The sequence below is a fragment of the Macaca mulatta genome, chromosome 2 (assembly GCF_049350105.2).
Source record: "Macaca mulatta isolate MMU2019108-1 chromosome 2, T2T-MMU8v2.0, whole genome shotgun sequence".
Lineage (NCBI taxonomy): Eukaryota > Metazoa > Chordata > Mammalia > Primates > Cercopithecidae > Macaca > Macaca mulatta.
In genome coordinates this window covers 75,857,924-75,881,384 of record NC_133407.1, presented here as the reverse complement: position 1 = coordinate 75,881,384, position 23,461 = coordinate 75,857,924, and the positions used below count along the sequence as shown (strand labels likewise).

At 35.2% G+C, this 23,461-nt stretch overlaps 1 long non-coding RNA gene across 1 annotated transcript in view; it reads left to right on the top strand.

Annotated features, from left to right (window-relative positions):
• Nucleotides 1-13,198: 13,198 nt before the first annotated feature.
• LOC144339517 (uncharacterized) overlaps nucleotides 13,199-23,461 on the top strand; it is a 37,797-nt gene continuing 27,534 nt past the window's right edge. Inside the window, exon 1 of the long non-coding RNA XR_013414546.1 lies at nucleotides 13,199-13,349. This is a non-coding gene — a long non-coding RNA (uncharacterized LOC144339517). The remainder of the gene's footprint in view (nucleotides 13,350-23,461) is intronic.

Below are 23,461 nucleotides of genomic sequence, written 5' to 3'. Positions count from 1 at the left end.
CCGACTATGGAGTCAAGGGAAAACAATGTAAACATAAACTTCATGCTGCCTGGTGTGCCATAAATAGAAAAGTCTTCTTCCTTGAACCTAAAAATTTCATACCTTCTCACAGTATCTATGAAACTGTCCGGATAATTTGTTAGCTTCCAATCCCAGTAAAATATCAGACCTTGCAAAGTTCTTCACCTATCAAGTCTTTGCCTGATACCTGTGTATGAACCTTATTGGAGACAAATACAATAAATTTGAATCAAAAAGTAATAATTGAGGCCAAGAATGTTGAATCTTGCAAGAATTTTGAAGTCTGCATCTTTAGTAACTAAAATAGTGTCTGACACCATTGAGTTAAAACCCAAAAAATTTCATAGGCCTGGGCAAGGACTTCATGTCTAAAACACCAAAAGCAATGGCAACAAAAGCCAAAATTGACAAATGGGATCTAATTAAACTAAAGAGCTTCTGCACAGCAAAAGAAACTACCATCAGAGTGAACAGGCAACCTACAGAATGGGAGAAAATTTTTGCCATCTACTCATCTGACAAAGGGCTAATATCCAGAACCTATAAAGAACTCAGTCAAATTTACAAGAAAAAAACAAAACAACCCCATCAAAAAGTGGACAAAGGATAAGAACAGACACTTCTCAAAAGAAGACATTAACACAGCCAACAGATGCATGAAAAAATGCTCATCATCACTGGCCATCAGAGAAATGCAAATCAAAACCACAATGAGATACTATCTCACACCAGTTACAATGGCAATCGTTAAAACATCAGGAAACAACAGGTGCTGGAGACGACGTGGAGAAATAGGAACACTTTTACACTGTTGGTGGGACTGTAAACTACTTCAATCATTGTGGAAAACAGTGTGGTGATTCTTCAAGGATATAGAACTAGAAATACCATTTGACCCAGCCATCCCACTAGTGGGTATATACCCAAAGGATTATAAATCATGCTGCTATAAAGACACATGCACACGTATGTTCATATGTTTATTGTGGCACTATTCACAATAGCAAAGACTTGGAATCAACTCAAATGTCCATCAGTGATAGACTGGGTTAAGAAAATGTGGCACATATACACCATGGAATACTATGCAGCCATAAAAAGGATGAGTTTGTGTCCTTCGTAGGGACATGGATGCAGCTGGAAACCATCATTGTCAGCAAACTATTGCAAGAACAGAAAACCAAACACTGCACGTTCTCACTCATAGGTGCGAATTGAACCATGAGATTACTTGGACACAGGAAGGGGAACATCACACACCAGGGCCTATTGTGGGGAGGGGGGATGGCAGAGGGATAGCATTAGGAGATATACCTAATGTAAATGACGAGTTAATGGATGCAGCACACCAACATGGCACATGTATACATATGTAACAAACCTGCACATTGTGCATATGTACCCTAAAACTTAAAGTATAATAAAAAAGAAAAGAAAAAATAAAAAAGCCAATCAACCACAACAAATGTATTGAACAAGCAAACGAATTAGAATTGAAGTATTTTGTCTCTATTTTAAATGTTTTCCTACTGCACTATAAATACTAGTTAGACTTATAAAATATGGTTTAATTATTTTAGTAAACTTGACACTTAGGAAAAGTCTATCACTACTTGAACCTGTTAATTCAAACTGCTTGTTGATAGAGGGTTCTTGATTCATTTTACATGCCAAAAACATCATCATTGGAACATTTTATTTTTGAAAAACACCACAGAAATATCAATCTAAAATTTTCCTTTGCATATAAAATTAACTAAATGTTAATACTCTGTTTTCAATATAATCATTTCAATGAATTAAATATTTTATATTTTTAACTCATATGTAAAAGTGTCTATTCACATAGTATCAAAGTCAGTAAAGTGCTAAAAAGGTGCCTTTTACTGCTTTTCTTTGTGTACTTTTGCACTGAAATTAAATTGAGTGGGAATTGTGTTTTTGTCATATGTGATTCAAAGTGGAAGTGAGCTCTCCAAATAAATATGTCTGAGAGATAAGTAAGCATGTCAGACAGGATACATGAAGAAAATAGATTGTGTAAAGAGAACTAGACATGGTATTTAAAAATGTGATTTCATGAAAACTTGTAAGTGAAACAACAGGAATTTATATTGAATCATGAAGAACATTTGCAAAGAATGGTGAAAATACTGATGAGAATTACAAAGGAGGTCACTGAAGAGAGAAATGAGGCTTGCTCAGAACAATGAATTTTTTCTTGTAAATGAACTGGGTTCTGCAAAGAGATAGTCACTTCATTTATCAAAACATTGGTGAATGAGTTGTCTCCTTGCCATCACCAAAAGACCCCAGACAGTAGAGCTTAAGGTAAAAGGAGATACGGAGGAGGAAGAGGAAAAGGAGCAGGGAACCTCATGTAAGGACTCTGTCAAATCCCTTGGGAATGTGAAATAGTCTTGGGAATCTTTTTTTTTTTTTGAGACGGAGTCTCGCTCTGTCGCCCAGGCTGGAGTGCAGTGGCGCGATCTCAGCTCACTGCAAGCTCCACCACCCAGGTTCATGCCATTCTCCTGCCTCAGCCTCCCGAGTAGCTGGGACTACAGGCACCCGCCACCTCGCCTGGCTATTTTTTTTTTTTTTTGTATTTTTTTTAGTAGAGACGGGGTTTCACCGTGTTAGCCAGGATGGCCTCGATGCCCTGACCTCACGATCCGCCCGCCTTGGTCTCCCAAACTGCTGGGATTACAGGCTTGAGCCACCGCGCCCGGCCAGTCTTGGGAATCTTAAGACATATCAGAGAGTGCAGCTTCTTTACCAAAGCAAAGTACGGAATTGTTTGGGGAAAAAGTTGCAAATGAAGTAAATGGGTGGGAAACAAAAAACAGTATAAACATGTTTTAAAAATGCCATCAACCAATAGAGTCTAGAATGACAAAAGATACAAGGCCTCTTCTAGAAATGAGGTCTGGAAAGAACTTTGTTACTCCCCATCATCATTACAATTGTTTTTCTGCTTGGGAGTGAATCTAGCCCAGTATACTAGGATCTACCTGCTTAGAACTTATTTTCCAAATACATATAGTGTAAAGAAGACCCAGTAAGGGATACATTAATTATAATAATTAATGTCATAATGTCTTTGCAATGTGTAAATCTTTTGATAAATAAGAAACATGTTAAATCCAGGTAATACAGATTCAAAAATGTTAAAATGCCTTCCATAATTCCATTGATAGAGGCAAAAGTCAGAGAAATTCTAGGTGGACAGGGGTGGGTCTCCAGTAAAACCCCACCCTCAAGGTGAAAAGTCTGAAACCCATGGCCCAAAGTGATAATTTCTATCCCTGTTTGCCGACTCTCTCCCAATTATTTGTTTCTAAATAATGTCTTTTTATAAATCAAATGTTGCCTTTTCCAAAAGTATCTATGCTCCGCCCCCCACCCAGCAGCTCCCGTGCTGGACCTGTAAAGACCCCAGACTCAATCAGTAGAGAGGGGGATGCAGCTTGACTGGAAAGAAGCAACTTGATTTGAGAGGTACGGCTGGACTTCAGGGGAGAGATGGCTTCACTTCGAAGAAGAGCTGGCCAGAGATAGCTGGACTTCAGGGAAAATTGCTTGCCTGTCCTTCCACCCCTCCAGCTCCCCTCTCTTTTGAGAGCCATTTTCATTGCTAAATAAAATTCTCCACCTCCACCATACTTCAAGTGTCCATGTGACCTCATTCCTCTCAGATCCTGGACAAGAGCTTGGGACTCGTTGAGCACGGGTACCTGAAAAAGGCTGTTACACTGCCCCTTTACCATCACTGGCAGAGGGCAGCTGCCCCACCTGACAAGAAAAGGTACCCATTGAGCTGACAACACACTGCTGTCCATGGATGGTGGAGCTAAGAGAGCATTGTAACACACACTCTGGGGCTTCGAGGGTCACAGGCACCCCTACTTGGGCTCCACCATGGGGCCCGCACAGAGCCTGCGCTGACCAGTGCCCAAAGTGGCCAGCCAGATCCCACACTCACTTGCTTACTCTCTCCTTCCCATAAGAGGTTGAATACAGCTGGCCGAGTAAATGGGGCAACCCTGTTGTAAGTCCAACGCAGGGGTCGAGAAAAATTCCGGCATCACCATGATATAGAGATAATGGAATGAAATGTGAAAGTCCCATTTGTTTTTTCCCAACAATTTAATTATAGTTGTGCTTCAGGCACTTGGTTGATGACTGGGGATAAAATGACAAATAATATAGCTATACCCATAAGGAGCACATATTTTATTAAAGAAATAAGAATTAGGTACAGGAACAACAACAACAAAAACCTAGAGATTTAAATATGCTATGAAAGGCACTGGTTGAATGTTGGCTAGAAATTGTTAATGTTGCTGAATAAAAAGTTACTTTAAATGGGATAGGATAAAAATATTTCTCTGAGGTGGGGAGCTCTAAATTGAGTCCTAAGGGATGAAAACTTCCACGTGAGGAAGCATGGTGAAGAATATTTTAGGCATAGGAAACACACAGGGTGACTATAGAAAATAAAAATGACAATGTCACCAGATTAGACTGGAGAGAGAAAAAGTGCAAAAAATATTGCAGTGTCTTGTAGACCAATCATTAATGATTGATTCTTCTACCCAATTATTCAATTAATGTTTATTGAGAACCTATTATGTGCCAGGAACTATTCTAGGCATTTAGGAATATTCTCTATGGAGTTTACATTTTATGTGAGAGAAAACTGACAGTGAATGCAAAAGATAAGAACAACACTTAGTATATTGATGGGTGATCAATGCTTTGGAGAGAAATAAAACCGTGAAGGGAAAGAGGGAGTAGCTCCATGGAGAATTGGCTTACAATATTTATTATGGTTTATGTAGACAGTACAGATAAAGGCAAGAATAAAGGCTTGAACTGATTTGGGTGTAATGTTCAGTGTTACATTTTAAACATGCTAATGAAATTGTCCTTGCAAAATTATGACAGTAAGAGAAATCTGACAGAGTTGACCCTAACTTGCTTCTAACCTCCAAGCTGTCCTTGGTTATTCCTATACATAGGCCAAGCTAACTTTGAGAGAAATTTATAGTTTAACTTTGAAACAACAATAATACTAATCCCTACCAAAAATTAATTCCCTCTCTCTTCCTGCAGCTATAAGTGCTTTGTAAGACTGATGAGAGGTTATGAGACACATGTAGTTTCTATAGTCCCTTACTGCTCAGGGGTCATGTGGCCAGAGGTCACAAGATTTGTGATCTTCCCAATTGCTCCTATGGATAACATCACTACTGTAGAACCTAAGATTTTTTGTGTGAGATATTTTTTAGAGTGACCTCACCCAGACTCCTGACTCAGGATTCAACTAATCCCGTGGCTGCATCCAGAGGCAGATGCAAATGGTTTTCCATACCTCCATAATTTCATCTCTAACCAAGCAGCAGTACCCATTCCCTAGTCCCCTGCTTTCCAGAGTGTGCATAAAACCCTTGGAGTCTTTGGGAAGACTGATTTGAGTAATAACTCCAGTTTTCCCTTGTGGACCGGTCTTGCATCAGTTACATTCTTTCTCTACTACAATACTGTGGTCTTAGTGGATGGATTTTGTCTGGGCAGTGGGCAGAAAGGACCTGGAAGATGATTACATTAAGTTGAAATTATTCTTAGATACCAAGTGAAAATTAGCTGGCTATAGTAAAAATTTAATTTTAAGTTACGGAAATTTTCAAGATCTTTTCACTATTTTATTTTATTTTATTTTTATTTTTTATTTATTTATTTTTCTTTTTTTTTCTTTATTATACTTTAAGTTCTAGGGTACCTGTGCACAACGTGCAGGTTTGTTACATATGTATACATGTGCCATGTTGGTGTGCTGCACCCATCAACTCGTCAGCATCTGTCAACTCGTCATTTACATCAGTTATAACTCCCAATGCCATCCCTTTCCCCTCCCCCCTCCCCATAATAGGCTCTGGTGTGTGATGTTCCCCTTCCCATGTCCAAGTGATCTCATTGTTCAGTTCCCACCTATGAGTGAGAACATGTGGTGTTTGGTTTTCTGTTCTTATGATAGTTTGCTGAGAATGATGGTTTCCAGCTGCATCCATGTCCCTACAAAGGACACAAACTCATCCTTTTTTATGGCTACATAGTGTTCCATGGTGTATATGTGCCACATTTTCTTTATCCAGTCTGTCACTGATGGACATTTGGGTTGATTCCAAGTCTTTGCTATTGTGAATAGTGCCACAATGAACATACGTGTGCATGTGTCTTTATAGCAGCATGATTATAATCCTTTGGGTATATACCCAGTAATGGGATGGCTGGGTCATATGGTATTTCTAGTTCTAGATCCTTGAGGAATTGCCATACTCTTTTCCACAATGGTTGAACTAGTTTACAATCCCACCAACAGTGTAAAAGTGTTCCTATTTCTCCACATCGTCTCCAGCACCTGTTGTTTCCTGACTTTTTAATGATTGCCATTCTAACTGGTGTGACTGGCCATCAGAGAAATGCAAATCAAAACCACAATGAGATCTTTTCACTATTTTATAAAAGAATATCCTGATAGATGTTTGGAGAATTGGTAGGAGTCTACTTTGAAGGAATGTGATCATGGAAGATTATTAATACTGTTTGAGGATAAAGATGTTGACTTGGACAGTGGTGGCAATAGAGTTGGAGAAGAAACAGATTTTAAATATATATATATGTGTGTATATATATACATATATATATGTGTGTGTATATATATCCTTTAGGGTTTTACTTCACAATGGAATCAGTAGTTAGTACAGGAATCTGTATCAATATTGTAATATGAACACTAGATATTTTGATTATTCACTTGATAAGGAAACTCTGAAAATATAATGAATTCAAAAGGCCTAGGGTTTAATGCTTTTATATAATTCAATATTTGTAGCAGTACTGCAAATGTTATAAATTCCCTTGGTTACAAGGCAGACAAAAATTTATTAGGATTTGTTCCATCCATAAGTCTGAATTACTTGTAACATATCACATTATTTTAATTACTATGTTTTTGTATTATGTTTAACAATTTAGTTGATGAAACCCTGTCTCTACTGAAAATACAAAATTAGCCAGGCATGGTGGCAGGTGCCTGTAATCCCAGCTACTTGGCAGGCTGAGGCAGGAGAATCGCTTGAACCCGGGAGGCAGAGATTGAAGTGAGCCGAGATCGCACCATTACACTCCAGCCTGGGCAACAAGAGCGAAACTCCATCTCAAAAAATAAATTAATTAAAATAAAATAAAAAATTAAATATATTTTAGAAGAAGAAACTACTGAAGACACGATAGATAAGATATATGACATAAAAAGAGTAAATATTGAAGAGTGCTTTGGAAGTTTTGGGTTTGAAGAAATCAATGTTTATTCAGGGCACGACTAAACTATTAGAAGGTGAAGAATAGTCAAGACATAGATTCTATTTTGGGTGTAATGTGGGAGGGAGCTAAAGTCAAGGGTTTCTCTTTAAAATTTGCAAAACGACACATAAAAGCGAGTTGATTAGTCAGCAAGTTACTGACAACTCTTTTTAAGCTCTTGTTTTGTGTCAGACACTGCTATAGTCTCTAAAGGACACAAGAAAACAAGGTAGAGGTTTCTTGACATCTCTAAGCCTCATTTTCACTCTTCTATAAAACTAGTGTCTACTAAATGAAGTTGTGAGGATTATATAATAAATAACCATACTTTTCCATAGTAATTATGTCTGCTAAAAGGTGACCACTATAGAATAAAACTGAGAGTGCAAATTAAATTTGGAGGAATATATTTGATTGAAATTTAAATGTTAAGTAAATAATTGTATGCAAACAGTTAAAGACAACTCTTCCTGCAAAATAAAATATTCTAAGGGTTTGAGGTTCCCAGGGAAGAACCTGGGGTCCCATAAAACATAGTTTAAGAAATTAAAGTCTTAATCTATGATTTATTACTTAGCAAGTGGTGGTTAATTGTCTTGTCTCAAACATTCCGTTTTCTACCTTCGCTTTAATTTCCTCAAGTAAGTGCATTATATTTCCCACACTGAGATATTAGAAAACAAAGTTAATCTACGCTCCCAAGGAGAATCAAATTAATTTAGTCACCAAAATTTAGTAATGTTGTTTCAGTGCTGTCAGATTCTATTTTGAAATCTGTCAAATTTTCATGCATCAGTGATCAAAAGGGATCCCCCCAGTTTGATTTTTTTAATCTATAGATAAATTTATTGACTGTTTTTCTTTAAAATGTCTTTTTTCTCTTCTTTTATGTTTTGTTGTTGTTTTCCAGTGAAGAATTTACTATTTTAAACACGCTTGCTGCTACCAGCGTTGAAAGCAAAAATTATGGCTTCAACTACATTTTGTTTTTCACTTATAAGTTTATATATTTTCATTTAGAGAAAAGGAAGTTCTCTGTTATTACCTACCATTGAAAAGCAGAATAAGAGTCTAGATTTAACAACTGTATAAATCTACCAAGGATCTTTCATTTTGGTGACACTATTAGTTGAGTTGATAGGTTGACTATCATGACTCATCTTCCATTTGTTGTGTGGGTTGAGGATTTCTTTTTGGGAAAACGCTAAAAAGGGAATATTTTTAAATTGTGATTTCCTTCATATTTTTCCTGATTGATTGCACAGCTTTTTCTCTGTGGCTTCTTCCTCATCCAGCATATTTCAGCTTTAATAGCATCTTTTTTAGAGAGGCTTTCACTAATCACTCCGCAGAATTAATTCTCTTTGTACTGTGCTCTATCCGTATACCTTGTTTATTTCCTCAACAGCACTCATCAAAATTTCTGATTATCTTCTTACTTTTTTATCTACTTCACTTTATTATAATTTCGACAAGGTCAGAGACCATTCCTGCTTTATGCACTCACTTAAAACATTTATAATTTTGCATAGGACTCTTTTCAGCTAGTTCTCTAGCTCCTGTCAGGCCAGTGCTGTGGTGACCAGGTCCTCATAGGCTTGCACCAACTTCATAAAAGCATCTCATCTGGGGCCCATATCCATCACTTTCCTCCTTATTATGTAATTTTTCTGTGCACCTGAGAGAGATGTGCCCAGTAAACCCACTTAGCCCTTACACACACAAAACCTCAAACTGTGGAGAGGTCAATGCCTGTGAATTTCTGGATCAATGGGGAATAAGAGCAAAGGACAAATGCTTGTCCTTTTAATCTTCTGAGTGGACAGTTTTGAAATATATGTCAGAAAGCTCCTCAGACGTTCTGAAAAACTGTACGTGAATTGCTATAATCTGTGGCCAACTTGATAAAGCATTCATATATTAAACTTTTCTTCTTCATCTCATTTTTCTTTTCCCTCATCCTTACTCCCTGGTATAACATTAGCAAACAAACTAACTCCTTGCAAACCATTGTCTCAGGCTCAAGTTTTTTTTATGCTACCCTAAAATAGGCTATTTCAGTTTAAATTAATTAATATAAAATAAAAATTAAAAATTAGTTTATTAACAAAATCAATGCACAAAAATTAGTAGCATTCCTATACACAAACAACAGTCAAGTCAAGAGCCAAATCAGGAATTCAATACCATTCACAATTAACACAGAAAGAAATAAATATCCAGGAATATAGCTAACCAGGGAGATGAAAGATGTCTACAAGGAGAACTACAAAACTGCTCAAAAAATCAAATGGAAAAACATTCTATGATCATGATAGGAAGAATCAATTTTGTTAAAATGTCCAAACTGTTTAAAAGAATTTGAAGATTCAATGCTATTCCTATCAAACAACCAATGACATTCCTCACAGAACTGGAAAAAAAACCCTATTTTAAAATTCACGTGGAACAAAAAAGAGCTGAATAACCACGGCAATTCTAATCTAAAAGAACAAAGCTGGAGGCATCAGGTTACCTGATTTCAAACTATACTATAGAGTTACAGTAACCAAAACAGCATGGCACTGGTACAAATACAATCATATAGACTGATGTAACAGAATCAAGAGCCCAGAAATAAGGTCACACACCTAAAACCATCTGTTCTTTGACAAACCTGACAAAAACAAGCAGTGAGAAAAGAACTCCCAATTCAATAAATGATGCTGGAATAACTGGCAAGTCATATGTGAAGGATTGAGACTGGACCCCTTCCTTATACCATAGGCAAAAATTAACTTGAGATGGATTAAAGACTTAAATGTAAAACCCAAAACTATAAAAAACCTGGACGACAACCTAGGCAATACCATACTGAACATACAAATGGGTAAAAATTTCATGATGAACATTCCAGGAGCAATTGCAAAAAAAGCAAAAATTGACAAATGGGATTTAATTAAACTAAAGAGCTTCTGCATAGCAAAGGAAACTATGAACAAATGGACAACCGACAAAATGAAAGAAAATTTTTGTAGACTAGCATCTGATAACAGTCTAATATCCAGTGTCCGCAAGGAACTTAAACACATTTGCAATAAAAAATCAAACAATCCCATTAAAAAGTAGGCAATACAGCTGGGCGCAGTAGCTCATGCTTGTAATCCCAGCACTTTGGGAGACCAAGGCGGGCGGATCACGAGGTCAGGAGATCGAGACCATCCTGGCTAACATGGTGAAAACCCGTCTCCACTAAAAATACAAAAAATTAGGCAGGTGTGGTGGTGGGCACCTGAAGTCCCAGCTACTTGGGAGGCTGAGGCAGGAGAATGGCATGAACCTGGGAGATGAAAGTTGCAGTGAGCCAAGGTGGTGCCACTGCACTCCAGCCTGGGTGACAGAGCAAGACTCTGTCTCAAAAAAAAAAAAAAGTAGGCAAAGGACATGAACAGACACTTTTCATAAAAAGACGTACATGTGGGCAACAATCCTATTAAAAAATGCTCAACATCACTGATCATTAGATAAATGCAAATCAAAACCACTGTGAGATACCATCTCACACCAGTCGGAATGGCCATTAAAAAGTAAAAAAAATAGGGCCTGGCGCAGTGCCTCAAGCCTGTAATCTCAGAGCTTTGGGAGGCCGAGACGGGCGGATCACGAGGTCAGGAGATCGAGACCATCCTGGCTAACATGGTGAAACCCTGTCTCCACTAAAAAATACAAAAAACTAGCCGGGCGAGGTGGCGGGCACCTGTAGTCCCAGCTACTCGGGAGGCTGACGCAGGAGAATGGCGTGAACCCGGGAGGCGGAGCTTGCAGTGAGCTGAGATCCGACCACTGCACTCCAGCCTGGGCGACAGAGCGAGACTCCGTCTCAAAAAAAAAAAAAATAAAAATAAAAAAATAACAGGTGTTGTGAGTTCACAGAGAAAGAGGACACTTATAAACTGTCGGTAAAATTGTAAATTACTTCAACCGTTGTTGAGAACAGTGTGGTGATTCTTCAAATACCTAAAAACAGAACTATCAATCAACCCAGCAAACCTACTACTGGGTATACATCCAAAGGAATAAAAATCATTCTATTACAAAGACATATGCATGCATATGTTCATTGCAGCACTTTTTACAGTAACAAAGACATGAAAGCACCCTAAATGTCCATCAATGGTAGACTGAATAGAAACTGTGATGTATATACATCATAGAATAGGTAGTAATAAAATGATAGATTATGTCCTTTGAAGCAATATAGATGAAGCTGTAGGCCATTATGCTTAACAAACTAACACAGGAAAAGAAAACCAATTACTCATGATCTCACTTATAAGTGGGAGCTAAATGATGAGGACACATGGACACATAGAGGAGAACAACACACAGTGGGTACTTTCAGAGGGTAGAAGGTGGGAGGAGGGAGAGGATCCAGAAAAAAATAAGTAATGGCTACGAGACTTAATAAATGAGTGATGAAATAATCTGCACAACAAATCCTGATGGCACACGTGTATCTATGTAACAAACTTGCCTACACATGTAACTCTGAAATATATATATATATATCACATATATATATCATATATATATGATGATCAGTCTTACTAGCCACATTTTCTTTTTTTTCCCCTCTTTTTTCAGAGAGGGTCTCTCTCCCTCTGTCACCCAGGCTGGAGTGCAGTGGTGCCTCTGCTCAATGCATCCTTGACTGCCTGGGCTCAACGGAACCTCCCACCTCAATCTCCTGAGTAGCTGAGAACACATCACAACAGCTGGCTAGGTTTTCTTATTATTATTATTTTAAATTTTTTGTAGAGATGAGGTCTCACTATGTTGCCAAGGCTGATCTTGAACTCCTGGACTTAAGCAATCCTCCCACCTTGGCCTCCCAGAGTTCTGGGAATATAGGCATTTGTCACTGCACCCAGCCTCACTAACTGTGTTCCTAACACTCAATAGTCCCATGTGTCTAGAAACTACCACACTGGAAAATAAAACTTTAGAACATTTTCATAAAGATGAAGAAGTTTATTGTATGACACTTACTAGTCCACTGACTAGTGCACCACAGAACCCCAGTAGACAAGTGAAGGCACGTCTAGGTAGGAATTAATCCACCTTTCTTATCTAGAGAGATAATCAATAAGCCTGATCGTTTTGATAGGATTTTATTGACTGATCCCTTTCACTTATATCATATGCTTTAATTTCCAAGACTCACTAATTTGTAGGAGTTAACAAATGGCTATGCCAATTGTGAGACTTATTGGAAGAAGATGTGAATAATTTATAAAGACAACACTAGCATAGGAAAAGGTGATTACAGTTTTTTTAAATTGAAAACAAACGTATTCACTAAACATGTAGAAGAGATACACTACTTCTATATTAAATACATATTTTTAGATCAGTCCACAAAATGAGTTTGACAGTCAATCTTAAGGTATAATTTAAAATAAAATTCAAAGAAAAAGAACAATTCAGGTTTAACCAAATAAATTGGGACGATTAATTAAACTAATTATTGGCATGATAAGTAATCAAACTCTTGTTTTCTCAGTTAGAGGGTTATTTGAAATGTTTCTTGAAATTAAATTTCTGCTAAATAATTTTTGCTTTAAAAAATGCTTTTTGGTTTCAAATAGTAATGTTGTGGTGATGCTTCTAGTTGTATCACTTCAGGCATCAACATTTTAATTTGTACAAACTGGGACTTCATTTCTGTCTTACTCGTCGAGTCTTTGAAATACTCATTATGTTTATTTATAGTTACAAGACGGACATTATTTGTTGGCTATACCACTAACCTTTATCTCCTCTAGAGTCATGAATATTTTCACCAGAGGCGGTTGGCTCACGAAGTCAAGAGATCGAGAGCATCCTGGTCAACATGGTGAAACCCTGCTTCTACTAAAAATACAAAAATTAGCCGGGTGTGGTGACATGTGCCTGTAGTCCCAGATACTCAGGAGGCTGAGGTAGGAGAACTGCTGGAGGTTGCAGTGAGCCAAGATCGAGCCACTGCACTCCAACCTGGCAACAGAGTGAGACTCTGTTGGAAAAAAAAAAAAAAAAAAAGCATACAAAACCCCATTTCCTTTGTAGAAAGGTAAGCGTATCAGCTTTATAAACATGCAATTTCTGATATCTAGTGTGTTTTATTCAAGTCCCCAGTGAAGTCAAAAACAAGCATTCCCCCAGTGTTGACTGAATCTGAATTCTTGTAAAATTGTGCCTACTTTTCTTTATACAAAGCTGGAAATACATATTTATATATTTAAAAATAAATACTTATCAAGTAGAATCATTACATTTATCATATATGCTAAAAGTAACTCTATGCACTAAATGATGATTAAATATGTACAAATGAATATTAATTTGTTGTCTCTTCAACTTTATGAAAAATCTTCAAAATGAAAATCAATTGGTTATAATTAACAAATAGTACAAGATCTAAACTTTCAGTATAATTGTACTTATAAGTTAAATATCTTTCACAGTCAAACTGAAGTGGTGAAGCACCCCAAAAGTAAGTTACCAAAAAGAAATACCAGTGACCCATAAATATACAAAAGTGTATCTAAATGATCAGTATTCAGCAACTAATTTGGAGAGATAAAAACGGATGATACTATAAGTGTAAGTATAGATTTTTTTTGAAACAATATTTGACAAAAAATTCAAAACAAACTTAATGCCAAAACTTTTGACCAAGGCATACCATATGAATATATTTATTCTATGAAGAATGAAACAAAGAAAATCACAGAAATGCTTGTTTTAGAATATTTATCATATGATTGTTTATGATGGAGAAAAAAGTAAAGAGCTGTAATATGCTACTTTAAGGGTCTGAATTATATAATTGGATAAATTTTTTTTTACACATGACTTTTATAGAGCCACAAAATTATGTTCTTATAAATCTAAAACTCTTCTAAAAAGTAAAGTCTCTTTAAGTAATATTCTTAAATATATTTATAAATCTGTAGATATTCTTACAATATATTATTAGGTAATTAAATCTAATTATGAAGCATTGTTATGATGCCAACAATATGAAATGATAAAAACTTAAATAGAGAGAGAAAAAAGATTGTCATGGGCCAGGCACAGTGGCTCATGCCTGTAATCCCAGCACTTTGGGAGGCTGAGGCAGGCAGATCATGAGGTCAGGAGTTCGAGACCAGCGTGCCCTACATGGTGAAACTCCATCTCTATTAAAAACACAAAAATTAGCCACGCATGGTGGTGGGCCCCTATAATCCCAGCTACTATGGGAGGCTGAGGCAGGGGAATCACTTGAATCTGGGAGGTGGAGGTTGCAGTGAGCTGAGATCACACCATTGCACTCTAGCCTGGGCAACAAGATCAAAGCTCCCTCTCAAAAACAAAAACAAACAAAAAAGATTATCATGATGTAATAGTAAAGTACTTTATGGCGTGCTATAAGCGCTTTGAGATGTCTCGTTTAATCATTACTGTTCTTTATGTAGTGTGATTAATTACTGTTCTTTATGTAGTGCTATAAGTGCTTTTATATTTCCAAGACAGATATTACTTGTTGGCTATACCACTGTCCTTTTTCCCCTTTCAGTTCATTCTGTAAAACTCACTTTAGTTTTTCTTTCAAGACAGGTCTACTAGTAATGAACTTCTTCAGCTTCTGTTTGTCTGAGAAAGTCGTAATCTCTACCTTATTTTCAAAGGATAATTCTGTTGAATGTAGGATATTCTTGGTTGACCGTTTTATTATTCGCACTTCGAACATGTTGGCCCACTGCCTTCTGGCATCCAAAGTTTCTGATAAAAAATATGCTTAAAATATTTTAATGGATTTCTTGTATGTGACATGTCATTTCTCTGTTGCTGCCTTCAAGAATGTCTTTGTCTTTCAGAAGTTTGATTATAATCTGACTCGGTGTGTGCCTCTTTGAGTTCATGTTAGTTGGCATATGTTGCGTCTCTTGGACGTTTTTTCAGGTCTTTCATCAAATCTGGGAAGTTTTCAGTGTTTACATTTTCAGATAGTCTCTCTGTGCCTTTCTTTTATCTAGCTGCTTCTTCTAGAAATTCCACAATCCATATGTTAGTCAGCTTGACGGTGTCCTATAGGTTCTTCAGGATCTGTTCAATTTTCTTCAAATTGTTTTTTTCTTTCTGTTCCTCAGGCTCAATAGTTTCCACTGACCTATTGTAAAGTTCATTATTTATTCCTATTCTTTATTTTGCTTTCTCATATTTGCCTTTGAATTTGTCTAATTTTTCGTTGCAGTTACTGTACTTTTCAGATGCAAAATTTCCTTTTTTTAGTTTTTTCTCTTTATTATTATATTTTGTTTATGTATCATTTTCTTAACTTTTGAAAAATGTTTCTTTAGTACTTTGAACATCTTTTGAAAGAAAAATCTTTGTTTAATAGATATGTCAACAGCTCCTTCTCATGAACAGTTCTTGTCAGTTTATTTATTTATTTATTTTTCTTTTGAATGGGCAGTACATTTATTCTTCTTTGTCGTTCTTGTGATTTCTTTTGTTGAAGATTAGAAGCATAAATCTGATAATTTGTAACTCTGGAAATCAGATTCTTCCAATACCAAGGGTAGGCTTTGGTGTTATTTTGGTTATGACTTTTGTTTATTGTTTTTATTTTTTGCTTGTTGTGAGCTGTGCCTATGCCAAGTATCAGCTTAAAGTGTAAACTTAAGGTCTCCCCATTTCTTTTGAGCCTTGTGTTTCCCTGAACATGTGTGGTCATTTCTAATTTTCCTTATATATAAACTTACTTTTTCATATTCTAGCTTTTAATGTCTGGCTCTCAAAATGGGAAAGAAAGAAAATTGAAGAGTAGGGAAAAAAGAATATAATCCCTTTACATCTTCTGGAAGTCACTTCAGCTGCTGAGGAAGGAGGCTTTAACCATGGGACAGGTACAGCATCAGACCATCCCCTGGAAGTTGGAAGCATTAGATAGACTCCTTCTATGACAAAAAAGGGACTTCTGATATCTGTCATTTGTCTATCTCAGTCATCTGTAACTATCCACATGTAGCAAGAGAGATGCTTTCATTTGACAGTATGTTTTGGAAAACACTCCATATCACTACACAGATATATTTTCAATTTCCCTTCATGTGTGTATAGTAACTCATTTATAAATGTGTCATTGTTATTTCAATCAATTCCTTAATGAATATTTGAATTATTTCTAATATTTGCTATTACTAATAATGGCACTAATAATGAAGAAATTTTGTGCATTTCAGTTAGCTTTGCATGAGTATGTTTAAATACCTATAAACAAGTCAAGGAGTAAATGGATATGTGATTTGCTAAATAGTGTCTAGTTTTCCTTCAAAAAATTTGCACGATTTTATATTACCACCAATAGTATGCCATTTCTGTAAACATTTAAAAACTATTTGCTACTTAAGTTTTTGTTTTTTTTGTAATATGATAGATGAGAAATAGTGTTACTGTAGTGTTACTTATCTCCTTAAGAGTGAGATTAAGCACCTTATATGTTCAGAGATGTTTGCATTTCTTTTCCTATATATTGAATTTATATATTTTTCCTATCATAACATTGGTATATATCTTTTTTATTTTGTAGGAGCTCTTTCTATGTTAAGGACATTAACATTTGGTTGTCACATAAGAATATTATAGTTTCTCTTTTTAGGGTGATTTTTGTCAATTATTTTATCTGCTATAATTTCTGATTTGCAAAGTTGCTGCAGGTTATTATGCACAGATAATAATTCTTATATTTTTATGGGACATTTAGAGAACATGAAGTAGCTCTTTTTCTCTTATTTTTGGCATAAATTCCATTTTTTTAGATATGAAGATTATGGCTTATTTTACTTTTATTTGCATTTGTCAAGTTTATGATTCCCAATGTTTTTCTAAAATTTACTTATTTACTGTTTTTTTATTTAAAAAAATAGATGTAAGTCTCACTATGTTTCCCAGGATAGTCGAGACCTCCTGGCCTCAAGCAATCCTGCCTGAGCACCCCAAGGTATGGGTATTATAGGCATGAAACACTGCACTCAGCCGTGCTTTTTTTATTTTTAAATGTCCAAAATAATTTAGTTTGATTTTTTTATCTTCTTGTTTTTGCATTGAATGGCTGAATTTTACATTGTTAACAAATCTTAAAAAATTGTCATTTAAAGGGAAAATTTGACATATTTATATACATAAGATAGATGTTTGATCTCAATTTTGTCATAATGTTTCATTCCACTACATATGCAAAGAAAAAAAATACTATGAGGTTTATTTCTTTATCATTTTTCTGTTGTTTTGGTATATTTTTGGAATTTAGTAAGTAAGATTTCTTGGCTGCTTAAAATAAGAGTAAATATGATTAGCAAACAACGTTTTATCCTTTTTACCTTCTCTCACTCTATTAAAATATTATCACTAATATTATCTTAATTCGGGTATTTTCTTTGTCCTGTTTAGTGTGATAAATGTAATTGAACTACTTAATTTTTTGGCATGAAATGAATTTTTTTTGCATCTATCTGACATACACCCTGCCTTTTTTTTTCAAATATCTGTAAGTTCTATACTCTTACATTATCAGATCATTTGTATTTACATAATATCCTATTGCAGTTATCTCTATTTTTAATCTTAATTTTGTATTTAAATATATTTAATGTATACAAATAACCGGTTGCAAAATCTTCAATGTCTTGTTTGTTTGAAGTTCTTTCTTTGTTCCTCAGGAACACTGCCCGAATATATTAATGCAAGAGGATTTTTTTGTTATTTTGTTTTAGATGCTTTTAGCCTTTATTTACTTTTTGTACTAAAATTTCTTTTGGTTGGATAGAGAAAAATACTTGATTCATATTTTCTTTCTGTTTGTAACCAGTATCTTTGGTATGCAATGTTACTCTTCAGATGTTTGATGAAAGCCTGATTTTTCTTAATATAAGAAAATTGGTATTCATGCCTAGGTTCTCAGAAATTTTTTTCTTTGTTTTTGTAGTCTAATAGTGTTGCTATGATAGTTCTCAGTGTCAATAATTATTACTCAGTTTCTCCAGGTAAATAGCATGCCTTATCAGTGAGAATATTTCTGAAATAAGGTTCTCTTGACATAGGTCTATATATTTTTAACATTATTTTTTGCTTTTGGGGGGAAGATAGAGTACTTTTGTGGGAGCTCAAATTAAACATGTGCTAAATAGCTTCATCTTCTGCTTATATCATTTTCTCTTGAAATATTTTCATGCTTTTCTCTGTATCTTGAACTTTTCAATATTTTTCTATTCTAGTCTCTATTTTTATTACAGGGCTTTATGAAGTCTGTATTTGCTCTGTGTTAATTCTACACTGTCATTTCTGAATTTCTTTTATGTTTCACCTACTTGTTTTGTCTAGTTAACAAGAAGAAATTTGGAAGATTTAAAATTATGCCATGGTTTTATTTTCTTGGAACTGAACATCTGGATTACATAATAAAATATCTATTTTTTAAAAAGTTAGTCTAATTTGTGAGAATACAATTTGGGCCTTTTAAAATCACTTTTTTGTGTGTAGAATATTATTATAAATCAGAATTATCTTTTGACTTACAGGAAAACTAAAAATACATGGACCTAGAATGTATTTCCAATTCCCCTAATTTTTATAGCACAATAAGGAGTCACCCGAACAGTGTGATGAGATAGACAAGTATTAAACATTTTTAGATTCTCATTAAAGAAAAAAAAATGACCACAAATGCCTTTTTTTTTTTTTTTTTTTTTTTTGAGATGAAGTCTCACTTTGTTGCCCACGCTGGAGTGCAATGGTGAGATCTCAGCTCACTGCAACATCAGCCTCTCACGTTCACAGCAATTCTTGTGCCTCAGCCTCCCGAGTAACTGGGATAACAGGAGTGAGCCACCTCGGCCAGCTAAATTTTGTACTTTTGGTAGAGACGGGGCTTCATCATGTTGGCCTGGTTAGTGTCTAACTCCTGACCTCAGGTGATCGGCCCGACTCGGCCTTCCAATGTGCTGGGATTACAGGGGTGAGCCACTGCACCCTGCCACAAATGCCATTTTCTGATAGACCCAGGAACTCCCTCTCCTAGTTTTTCTTCGTTTGATTCTGCACATTGCCTCATTTCTTTCCTTTCCGGATAAATTAATATTAGCTAACTTAAATTGCCATGGACCGTGAAAATACATGCTTTCTTCCCACCCCTTCAGGTACTCTGCAAGTGGTAAATACCTTCCCTAATTTACTAAGGATAATGAAGTCGCATTTACTAAGGATAATGAAGTCAGCATATTCTCAGCATACGTAATGAATAGAGTCTCAATCTTCTGGCCTTTAAAATCTGCCTATTTTAGTCGGCAAATAACAAAACATTCAAATATTAAATTTTCAGTTTATTTCTAATGGTAATATACTTAAAATTTACTTTGATGACTTTTTACAGAATTGAAGTATCATTTTGTCATGAAGGAAAAATATGATTCAGCATCGGTAAACCTATTTTTCCACAATCCCTCTAAAACTGACAATATGCCAGACAGAGACAGATTTAGATAATTTGAGACAGGTGCAACAGTATGCGTATAATAAATCTGTTCTCTACAGACAATGATGTGGATCAGATGGGCCAGGTGTCAAGAACATAACAACCAGCATCAACTAGAAGACAGGTTTGGAGCTGATACTGTTTGAACAGGTGCAAGGTATCTACAAATATAAAAAATATCCATCTATTGAATGGAACATGTCCAGTTGGAATCAGTACTGATTCATAACAGATGAAGAAAATCCAGCAAACACCTGTTAGGTTTTCAGAAGAGAAAATATGTTGGTGCTGTTAACTAGGTTGTCAAATAATTATAAAATGCTATTATAAGACAACTGAAATTTAATTTTAATTTTCCTGTAATGCATCACCATACTGAACTACTTCCCCTAGAGATACGGGTGATAGGAACTCGCCATCAGCAAAGCAACTTCTCCACAGGAGATGCTGGAGGACATCATTTAACATAAATTGGAACTTCACATTTATGGGCAATACCATAAACAGCTTCACCAAATACAACTGAATTGGCTGACTTAACTACATTCTTATAATTGCTATTCAATTCAACGATAGAATTGATTTATCTGGTAATGTACTAGCTCACAGAAGGTTGAAAATTGAATGTCGGATTTTCATTTTAAATCAAATGTGTTGTTTGTTTATGGTCAAATAACTTGTCAACACAACCAAAATAAGGACAAAAACAAAATAAACAATTGAAACTACTCACACACATATAGAGATATCGGTCTGAGGCTATTGTAAGTCAGTTCTAGTCTAAAAATTGAAACAAAAGTATGGTTATGCTTGAAAGTGCTCTAAAATATTTCCAGTTGTAGAAATTGGTATTTAATTTGAAGATAAAAATAAATACTTTATAATAATTATTATATATTGTAATGTCTCAGTGTTAAATGCGTATGATTTACAAAAGAAAATATATAATACCTACCAATTAAAAACCCTTAATTGTGTATAATTCACTTGAAAGATGAAAAATCTAGCTTCTCCCTTAAAAAAATAACAAATACATATGCAAATATGTTTGAAATGATATTAATTAATTTCCAAATAATTCAATTTAAATTTTGTAAAAATTTTAAGGATGTTATAACAGCAATATAGATTAATTTGGACTATTTATTCTAAAACTAAAATTGAAACCATAACCTTTTCAGAGCAATATCAAATATTTATATTTAAAAATACTTACTAGGTAAAAGTATGCCCACACCTAAAATGGACAAAGTGATTAAATATGCACACACTTGTCATTAATGTCAGTTTGTAATAGATGTCTAAAATATCATTTCTTTAGCATACGTAGTCTTCAAATCTCTGAAATAAAGTGAATCACAAGGCCAACCAATTTAAGTGAGTATAATTCTTGCAAACAATTAAGAGTACATCTACTGAAGCAGTGTTTAGCATCTGAGTTATCTCTGCTGTCATTTCTTTTCCTTAAGTTAATTATTTTATAAATTAGAAAATGAATATCAGAAACTTTAATGAAGACAGTCACAGAGATTTAGCATAGGCCTAGGTTAAGTAGCTAAAACATCTCACCACAGTCTGTTGCTGTTAGAAGGTCCAGAATGAAATCCAAGTACAATATAATAAATTAGCACCTATATATATAGGCATAAAATTGGTGTGATTTGTAGTGTCTTATCTGCACATACTTTCAAATGTATAATTTATTTTTAATATGCTTAAAAATATGTGCATTTTTGAAGGAAGCATATAATAATTCCTAATAAATACACTGAATGTTCTTTGAGATCTATGGCCTTCCTTTATTTTAAATCTTCACTTCTTTGTATTAGTGTGCTTACCACCAAACTATTGTCTCAAGTTACTTTAAAAAAATCATCTAGCCTGTTATATTTATTACTTTAATTAATACTCAAATGCTAATTCTTAAAACGTTTTCATCTTTAAACCCCAGTAATCTCTGAATATGATTAAATGGTCAAAGACTATGACTGGTGCCACACATGAGGTGGTTACAGTATCTAATACTTGCCTAAATTTTTGAAAGTAAATCCAGCACAACAGATGCAAATGACACAGTGACTGTATCAAAATCCATTCTCAAGCTATGATTCTTTCCTGTGTTCAGAGGTCCTTTCTATTTTGAATGTTTAGCCTCTGCTTGGCCGAAGAATCTAGCAAGTGACTCTCCATCTCTCCTCAAGGATGGGTCACAACTGGTCTTAGCTAGGCAGAGTGATGTCATTCCTTTTAGAATGATTGTTTTAACAGAGACATGTATTTTTTTCCAGCCAGCGGGATATGAAATAAATTCTGTGGGAGTCATGAATAAGGTTTGTCTTCCTTATAAAAGGAAGCACTTGGGAGTAATTGCCTATCTTCTTTGCTGCATCACATAACTGCATGTGATACCTAGAATTACTGCAGCAGTCATCTAACTGGAGAGAAGGGCGGAGGAGAGAAATTATTAACACCTGTGGTAATGACAGAAGTAGGAGATTAAAATCACCTGGATCCCTGTGCTATCTATCATTCAACCAGCAGCTCTAAAGTTCTGGAGACTCAGGAATTCTTTACAGTCTTAAAAATTACTGAGGATTCCAAAGAGCTTCTGTTTATGTGGATTACATCTCTCAATATTTGCTGTATTAGAATTTTTTAAAAAGAAAATAAAACATACTATATATTAATTCACTTGATATCAATATATTTATTACACGCTATCATGAATAACATGTTTTTTATGAGTGATAACTATATTTTTCAAAATAAGATAATTGTGGTCAGGCATGGTGGCTCATACCTGTAATACCAGCACTTTCAGTGTCTGAGGTGGGTGGATCACCGGAGGTCCGGAGTTTGAGACCATCCTACCAACATGGTAAAACCTCATCTCTAGGGGAAAAAAAATTAAAATAAAATAGCTGGGCATGGTAGCACGCACCTAATAGTTCCAGCTACTCGTGAGGTTGAAGTAGGAGAATTGCTTGAACTCGGGAGGTGGAGGTTGCAGTGAGCCTAGATCACGCCACTGTGCTCGAGCCTGAGTGACAGAGTGAGACTCTGTCTCAAAAATAAAATAAAATAAAATAAAATAGACTGTGTGAGAGGGAGCATAACTTTACATTGTGTTCTAATCTCTTTAATATTTGGCTTAATAGCAGAGGGTGGATTCTTATATAATTTTTTGCATTATCCAGTTGTGATATCACACATAATATAGCTCCTAGAAAATGTCACTGTACACTCATGAGAGAAAGAGAGAAATAGGCAAATAATATCTGAGTATTATCTGGAAGATATTTCAGATCCACACTATGAAAACTGCCTTATCAATTCACCCTGGATTAAACACTTTCTAATTATTGTTTTGTGAAATAACATAACTTTTATTACTTAGAGTCCCTTCAATTGATTTTCTGCTGTTTTTGGCTAACACAATTTTAAGTAAAACAACGGTCAAAAATATATCAGTCATGAGTCACAGATTGTTTTTTAATCTCAAAAAATAGTTACTAAGTTTAGAAATTGTTATTC